The sequence below is a fragment of the Silene latifolia genome, chromosome 11 (assembly GCF_048544455.1).
Source record: "Silene latifolia isolate original U9 population chromosome 11, ASM4854445v1, whole genome shotgun sequence".
NCBI classification, from domain to species: domain Eukaryota; kingdom Viridiplantae; phylum Streptophyta; class Magnoliopsida; order Caryophyllales; family Caryophyllaceae; genus Silene; species Silene latifolia.
Genome location: NC_133536.1, coordinates 31749544 through 31759296, shown reverse-complemented (window position 1 = coordinate 31759296; position 9753 = coordinate 31749544).

Below are 9753 nucleotides of genomic sequence, written 5' to 3'. Positions count from 1 at the left end.
GAAGACAATGTTGCTCCTACTCGACTTGATATATAGACATGGTTCCTCGACCGATCGAGTAAATCCATTTTCTTTTATCACTTGGTCGAAACGATGATTCCAACTCCGAGAAGCTTGCTTAAGTCCATAAATGGAACGCTTAAGCTTGCACAATTTTTTAGGATGTATAGGATCGATGAAACCTTCGGGTTGTACCATGTACAACTCTTCCTCCAAATAACCATTTAAGAAGGCGGTTTTCACATCCATCTGCCAAATTTCATAGTCATGAAAAGCGGCAATCGCTAAGATAATCCGAATGGAACGCAGCATGACCACGGGTGCAAAAATTTCATCGTAGTGCAAACCTGGCACTTGGGTGAAACCTTTAGCAACTAGTCGTGCTTTATAGATGTCTTGTTGACCTTCCACAAAATTCTTTATCTTGTAAAGCCATTTGCATTGAAGGGGACGAACCTTAGCAGGCAAGTCAACAAGATCCCATACGTTGTTCTCATACATGGAGTCCATCTCGGATTGCATGGCCTCAAGCCATAGCTTTGAGTCGGAACTAGTCATGGCACCTTTATAGGTTGCGGGTTCACTACTCGTTAAGAGCAGAATGTTATCTATGTCATGTTCCTCGACCATACCTATGTATCTGTTCGGAGGAATAGAGACTCTTCCCGACCTCCTAGGTTCCTCAAGAATACTAACCGCAGCCGGGATTGAAGGAACTGGTTCCTCAAATGGTTGCTCGACATTTGGTTCTGGAACCTCCGACAGCTCGAAGGTTCTATTACTCTTCGCGTTCTCGAGAAACTCCTTCTCTAAGAATGTCGCACTAGCCGCAACAAATACACGTTGTTCGGTTGGCGAATAGAAGTAATGACCAAATGTTCCTTTAGGATAACCTATAAAGTATGTCTTGACCGATCGCGGGCCGAGCTTATCCTCGTGTTTCCACTTGACATAAGCCTCGCAGCCCCAAACTCGTATAAAGGACAAGTTAGGGACCGTTCCCTTCCATAGTTCATATAGAGTCTTGTCAACAGCTTTAGACGGACTTCGGTTAATTATTAGAGCAGCTGACAGAAGAGCATAACCCCACAATGAATCAGGCAATACGGTGTGACTCATCATGGATCGAACCATATCAAGTAGTGTTCGATTTCTCAGTTCGGACACACCATTCAACTGAGGTGTTCCAGGTGGAGTTAACTATAAGGCAATCCCACAGTCCTTAAGGTGTTGATCAAACTCGTGTGAAAGATACTTGCCACCACAGTCTGATCGTAGTGTTTTAATCTTTCTACCCAGTTGGTTCTGTACCCGATTCTGGTATTCTTTGAATTTCTCAAAGGACTCACTTTTATGCTTCATCAAGTAGACATAGCCATATCTACCTAAATCGTCCATGAAAGTGATGAAATACCTATAGCCTTCTCGTGCGGTGATTGACATAGGTCCACACACATCCGTATGTATGAGTCCTAATAGGTCAGCAGCGCGCATTCCAACACCTTTGAAGGAAATTCGATTCATGTTACCAATGAGACATGATTCACACGTGCCAAATGATTAAAAATCAAAGGCCGAGATAGCTCCATTGTTTTATGAGCTGTTTAACGCGTTTCTCATTAATGTGTCCCATACGGCAGTGCCATAGATAAGTTTGATCTTTGTCACCAACCTTTAACCTTTTATTCATTACGTGCAATATTTCAGTGGTCTGATCTAAAACATAAATTCCATTCATGGAGACTGCCTTGCCATAAATCATATCGTGTAATGAGAAAATGCATCTATTATTCTCTATTACAAATGAAAAACCAAGTTTGTCAAGTGCAGAAACTGAAATAATGTTTTTGGATAGACTGGGTACATAATAGCAGTTATATAAAAATAACTCAAATCCGCTAGGAAGCTGGATCACATATGTTCCCCTCGAGACGGCAGCCACTCGCGCTCCATTCCCGACACGCAGGTCCACCTCACCCTTTACGAGGGGTTCGATGTTTCGGAGCCCCTGCACATGATTGCATAGATGAGAACCACAACCAGTATCTAGTACCCAAGTTCCGTAACTTGCATGGTTAATCTCAATCATATGAATAAAAGTAGAAGAAGAAGAAGACATACCAACAGGAGTAACGCGACCTGCTTTTATGTCCTCATGGTATACAGGACATGTACGCCTCCAATGCCCAGTCTTGTGGCAATGGTGGCATTCCATGTTACCGGTCTTGCTCTTTGTCGCGCCTAGTGAGGTGCTTGACTCACCAGGCCCACTCTTACCTGATCCCGACTTCTTAAACTTCGGCTTGCCTCTCGCTAGGTCCGCTGAGCTTTGCCCTTACCCTTGCCCTTGTTTGACACAACGAGAACATCCTGTTTCAGGCTCCCACTAAACTTCATGTCCTTCTCGGTCTGTACGAGAAGGGAGTGTAGTGCATGAGGACTCTTCTTCAAATCATTCATATAGTAATTGGCTCTAAAGAGCGCAAAACCATCGTGGAGTGAATGAAGCATGAGGTCAATCACGATGTTCTCACTGATCTTACAATCAAGTGCCTCCAGTTTCTCAACATTCTCAATCATGCTGAGAATGTGTGGGCTAACCGGTTGGCCCTTCTTGAGTTTCGCCTCAAAGAAGCGACAGGTATGCTCATAGGTCACGATTCTCGGTGCTTTCGAGAATTCCTTAGTGAGCGTGGTGAAAATCTTGTTTGCACCTTGGGCTATGAAGCGTTTCTGCAAATTGGATTCCATTGCAAAAATGAGTACGTTCTTTATCGCACCCGCTTCCATGACGAAATCGCTATACGTGGCGATCTCGTTAGCTCCGGCCCGTGGGCCTGGGTTTGGCGGGATGGGCTCTGTCGGATATTTGAGCTTCCCGTCAGCAATGGCAGCATTTCGTAATGTCGCCTCCCAGCCCGCGAAGTTTGATCCATCATTCTTCAGTCGAGTAGACTGATTCATCTGATTCATGAAGATCCGAAGCCAGGACTCACGGTCCAAAGTGGCACTTGGCATTGGGTCGTTCAGACGGCCAGCCATTTTGTTATTAGCAGTTTAAATGATCGTGATCTACACTGAAAAAGAAAGGAAAAACAAAACGAAATAAGCAACTCATCGAGGTGATTTAAGTCTAGTTAAAATTCATTTTAATGTGTAGACTCATTGCACTTGTATAATCGATCTACCTCAAGAATTATACAAATGATCCCAAGACTCAATTTCTGTAAATTGATAAGCCAACTGTTTGGCTAGTTCTACCGTTAGAACTCTCGGTCGATAGATTTCCGTAAATCCTATCATTAGTCCACCATAATCACAGGATCGTACGAGTGACCATAGTGTTGAGATAAAATAGATCAATCAGTTCCAACTTACCCGACGTAGAAGGGGTCATATTATGCCTACCGACGAAGAAGGGATTCATTGGAGTTTGACCTATAAAGACTATTCTCAATTTTTGGTTATACGAGGAAGATCCCATCAACTTAGTTTTAATTCATTTAAAGTGAAAGAAAATCTAGCATTACGTGAATGAATTAACTTAGGTGATGGCTTATTAATTCCGTGTGATATCTGTATGTCATAGAAAACTAATGCGTAACCTCTATATGAGTCAGTTTTCATGCAAATATTAGGTGGTTTGGTTTTAGGCGGAATATGATGCAAACTATCGTTACGATGAAAACATAAAAAAAATGCAAAACGTAAATAAAAGTCCTAGTGTGGCCTATCCTAGCAAAATAAACATAATACAACTTTGGAATCCACTGTTGGACCCGCGAAGCTTGTCTTGATGTTCCATCTTCATCCATGCAGCGGGAGTGAGCATCCGATCTCCATCTTTGGTCTTCTAAAAATTACAATTTAAAATTTACAAAATATAAACCTATTTACATTCTAAATTAAAACTGTAATTACAAAGAAAAATCCAAAACGGAGATGCGAGATCTCAAAATACAACCAAGACCGTGTTCCATCATTACGGTAACACGTTCTACTAAGGCCACACTAAGTTACAACCGTTTGTAAAATTAAATACGTAATAAAACATTCATGGCATTCAAAAGTAACGATAAATAAAAGATGCATCAACTGAAACAAAATTTATTCGTGACATAATTCCGTAATTATGTTAAATTTATCCAAACCACCTTTTAACGCTTAAAATTATATGACAAAACCGCTTTTATCAACTTAATTTTAATCCATTACAATCCGTTACTTTAAACGCTTTAAAATAACTAAATGGTACGTGTGTGAACCGTTTCACAATCAAGCGAGTGCACAAAATTCGTATTGTGTACAAATTTAGCCGAAAAAAATAAAACACGATTTTTTTTTTTTTTTTTTCAGCACGGCCTGAACAAAAAGCACGAAAAATTTTTTTTTTTTCTTTTCAGCGGCTCAACCGAGAGCAACAACAAATCCCAAACATAATCGATTTGACAAAATAAAACCAATTGCAATTTAAACCTAATCCGTATTAAATTAAATCTACAATTGACAAAACCTTAACATATTGTTATAAAGACGGATTATAATAACAATATGCAAAAAGAAAACGAAAATTAAAACCAATCGATTGATCAGTTCGGCCGAACGGTTTTCAAGGCAAAAAATTATCGATTTAAATCGTTTTATGAAAATCACGATGAAAAATATACGTGGCCTCGCTCTGATACCACTTGTAGGGTAATATCCATATAAAACCCCTTAAAAATAAGGACTATAACGTAATTTATCATGTGATTAATTGTCATAAACGAAAAACAAGAGAAAACGATAAAAGAATAAGAATCAACCTCGAGTCCTATGCAAATCGGCCTAAGAACAGAAATCAATGTAGATTTCCTCCTAATTGTTGCACCCAAGATCGTCTGAGACTATGCCCCTTGTGCTAGAAATTGCTCTCTGATTGCCTTGCAATATTGAGAGAGCTTTTTTTGTGAGTTTTCTGATGTGAGATCTAGAATTTTAGAGGAAAATGCTCCAAAACCCTAATTTTCTTTCAAATGAAAAATGATTAGGTCAAAAGGAGAGAGGGACTCTCCTTTTGTTATTCTCGGCCAAACCGTGAGCTCAAGGGGGGAGTGGGCTTTCCACTTTCTCCTTATTTAACTCGTGGTCCGACTCGTTTTGCTAAAATGTATATGACGGGTTTTAATTATAAATCGTCATCCTATATCGGGTATTAAAATATCGACTAGTAACATGAAACAGTCGACATATTAATACTTGTCCGACATTGACAATATTGTATAATTAATTAATTCAATATACATTAATTAAATATAACCGTTTATATTCAATTTACGAATTAACCGCTTAATTCACCTTAGCCAGTATTATTTAATCCGTATTAAATAAATATCTCAACATCGCGTTTGACTAATTATTAGTCAATAACTCTGGCTAACCGCTTAGTCATATTGGGCATCAACATGACTGTATTTTCATACCGTCACATCTCTCAAACGTATCCTATAAGTGTGACTTTTAGGGACCAGTTGATCACCGCCATCTGTATGACAATAACGTCAAACTTATCTAGCAAGCCAACCGTTATTGATAAACGTGGACCAACTGATAATAATACAAAAGTATACCCTTTAATCCTTTTAGAGATTTATATGTCATTGCACTAACTGTGGAGGACACCAGCCCCAACAAGCTCCCACTTGTCCATACAAATGTACGTGCAATAACGTTATCCGCACTAACTGGAGGATACCGGCTCCAACAAAAGAATCTTAAGCAAGACTGTCTCACCATTTCTAGTCTTCCTAACCTTTCGGTCAAGAATCTGCTTAGGCACCTCAAGGTAAGATAAGGACTCATCTAGCTCTATGTTCTCTGCCTCTAACACATGTGACAGATCACTCACATACTTCCGCAGCTGAGATACATGAAACACATTGTGCACCCTCTTTAAAGCAGACGGTAAGGCCAAACGATAAGCAACCTCTCCAACCCGGTCCAAGATCTCATAGGGTCCTATGAACTTCTGACTAAGCTTGCCTTTCTTCCCAAATCTCACAACCCCACGCATATGAGACACTTTCAGAAGAACCTTGTCCCCAACCTGAAACTCTATATCCCGGCGATGTAGATCTGCATAACTCTTTTGCCTATCCTGAGCCGCTCTCATCCTTTCCCTGATCATCTTAATCTGCTAAACCATCTCATGTACCATCTCTGGTCCTAAAACCACTGCCTCAGCACTATCTTCCCAACAAATCGGGCTCCTACATCTCCTCCCATATAAAGCCTCAAATGGCGCCATGCCAATACTAGTGTGATAGCTGTTGTTGTAGGAAAACTCAATCAAATCTAACCTCTATTCCCAGCTACCACCAAAATCCATCACACAAGCTCGTAACATATCCTCAAGAGTCTTGATTGTTCTCTCAGTCTGACCGTCTGTCGCAGGATGAAATGCTGTACTCATCTTCAATGTCGTTCCCAAAGATTCCTGCAACTCTTTCCAAAACCTTGAGAGAAACCTCGCATCTATGTCAGATACTATGTCTTTAGGCACCCCATGTAACCTTAGCACATTCTTCCGATAGGCCATAGCTAACTGTGCTTTAGTCCATGTATCTTTCATTGGCACAAAATGAGCTGACTTGGTCAGTCGATCCACTATAACCCATATCATGTTGTTACCCTACTAACTCTTTGGCAAACCCACGATAAAATCCATAGAAATGGATTCCCACTTCCACTCAGGTACCTCTAAAGATTGAATCTTACCTTGTGGTCGTCGCTGCTCCCCTTTAACTCTCTGACATGTCAAACAACGGGCCACAAACTCAGCTGTTTCTTTATTCATCCCAAGCCACCAGAAAGTCTTCTTTAAATCCTTATATAGCTTGTAACCACCTGGATGTACCGAGTATGGTGTACAATGTGCCTCTGTCATGATTGTCTTTTTCAGCTCCTTATCATTAGGGACACACCACCTCCCATCAAACCTCAAACTACCGTCTGTATGGATAGATAATCTAGACACTGTCCCTTTCTCCACTTCAGCTCTCAACTCTACCATCTTAGGATCCAACACCTGTTTACCACGAATATCATCATATAGATCAGGCTGCACTGTCAGATCTCCCATGGCATCCCCTTTCTGCATCATATGTATCCCGAACTTCCCCACCTTATCTCTCAATCTCATCAAGGTTATAGCTGTGCACAAAGAATGTACACTCTTCCTGCTCAAAGCATCTTCAACTACACTGGCTTTCCCTTCATGGTAGATAATATCCATGTCATAATCACCAATTAACTCCATCCACCTCCTCTGTCTCATGTTCAACTCCTTTTGAGTGAAGATGTACTTGAGACTCATGTGATCTGAAAATACCTTAAAGGTCTCCCCATAAAGGTAAAGTCTCCAAATCTTGAGAGAAAACACCACTGCACCCAACTCTAGATCGTGTGTAGGATAATTCTCCTCATAAGGCTTCAATTTCCTAGAAGCATAGGCAACCACTTTACCGTTCTGCATCAACACACATCCCAACCCATTCTTTGATGCATCTGTATAAACCTCAAAGTTCTCACTCCCTTCAGGCAATGCTAAGATTGGAGCTGTGGTCAAACGCTCCTTTAATGTTTGGAACGCCGTCATACAACTCTCATCCCAACGAAACCTGTTCTCTTTCCTCATCAAAGCTGTCATAGGTCTAGCAATCTTGGAGAAATCTTTCACGAACCGTCTGTAATATCCAGCTAAACCCAAGAAACTTCTGATCTCAGCTACATTCTTTGGTGCTTCCCACTTGGTAACTACCTCAATCTTTGCCGGATCCACAGCTACCCCATCTTTAGAAATCACATGCCCCAGAAACGCAACTTTCTCCAACTAGAACTCACACTTGGACAACTTTGCATACAGCTCATGCTCCCTCAAGGTCTGCAACACAATTCTCAGATGCTCCTCATATTCCTCCTTAGTCTTGGAATAGACTAAGATGTCATCAATGAAAACCACCACAAACTTGTCCAAAACCTGACTGAAGACTCTGTTAATCAAATCCATAAACACAACCGGTACATTAGATAACCCAAAAGGCATCACCACATAATCATAATGGCCATACCTCGACCTGAAAGCTGTCTTTGGTATGTCCTCCTCTCTAATCTTCACCTGATGGTACTCCGACCTCAAATCAATCTTGGAAAAGACTAATGCACCACTCAACTGATCAAACATGTCATCTATCCTTGGCAAAGGATACTTGTTCTTCACCGTCACTCGGTTCAGCTCCCTGTACTCTATGCATAACCTCAGGCTCCCATCTTTCTTGTTCACAAAAAGAAGTGGTGCTCCCCACGGTGATACACTAGGTCTAATGTATCCCCTCTCTATCAGATCATCTAGCTGCTTCCTGAGCTCCTCCAACTCCTTAGGACCCATCCGATACGGTGCCTTAGAGATTGGTCCCTTCCCCGGTTTCAGCTCAACACTGAAATCTATCTCCCTCTTCGGTGGCAACCCCGGAATCTCCTCTGGAAAGACATCTGAAAACTCGCCCACAACTGGTATCTGATCAACTGTCGGACTCTCCATCGTGTCATCTCTCACATGGCACAAGATCATCGGGCACCCCTTCCTCAGATAGGACTTCAAGGTCACAGCTGCAATCAACTTAACTTTGGGTTTGACAACAAACCTACGATAAGACACACTAATGCCCTTAGGACCTCTCAGAGACACTTTCTTTTGATGACAGTCTATCTTAGCTTTGTACTTTCCTAACCAATCCATCCCGACTATCATCTCAAAACCATCTAAAGGAAACTCTAGCAAATCTACAGGTAGATCAACTTGCCCAACTATCATGGATACATCCCTATACAACCTCCCACATGATACAGACTCTCCCAAAGGTATGAAAACTTTCTCACCTACAGACTCATATTCCCTCAGACCCAACTGTTTAACATGACTCGAAGATACAAATGACTGTGACGCCCCCGAATCAAACAAAACAAAGGTATGAACACCATTAACAAGAAAAGTACCAGTGATAACATGTGCGTCGTCCACAGCTGCTTTCTTCTCCATCATAAACGGCTTTCCACTGGTCTTCTACCCACCTCCCTGGACAGTACTGGCTGAGGTAGTCGGCTTAGCACCCGACACTTGATTGTTGTTGGTGTTGGTGTTCGTAGCTGGTTTTTGATAAGAATTACCGCCATTGTGGTTACCTCCACCGTTGTTGCTTTGACCTCCCCGGTTGTTCCATGACCCAACTGGTTTGTTGCTCGCATAACTCTGTGCCGGACCCTGAGAATAGCTCCTCTGAGCCGGTCTCTGAAAACCTCCCGGCAACACACTGGTACACTCATGTCTCTTGTGGCCTACACCGCCACAGCCGAAACAGGTCATCCCCCAGCTACCACTCCCACGGCCACGCCCAAAAGAAGCCCCAGCACTAAACCCCGAACCAGATGAATATGCTCTAGCCCGAGAGTGGTTGCCCTTCTTGTAATTGGATTGGCCACCACCCTCGCTCTCAGCCTTCCTTTTCTCATCACCCCTCTCTCGGGTCATCTCTACTAGCCTCTCAGCTCTCCCGGCTCTCTCATAAGCTTCCTTAACATCTGTAAGGATTCCCACGGGTAAATTCTCCATTATCTTGGGGGTCAACCCCTTGTCAAACCTCAGAGCTAGGTTCTCATCCCTCAATCCCATATCCTCAGCATACCTTGCCTTCTCATTAAACTTACGGTAGTACTTAG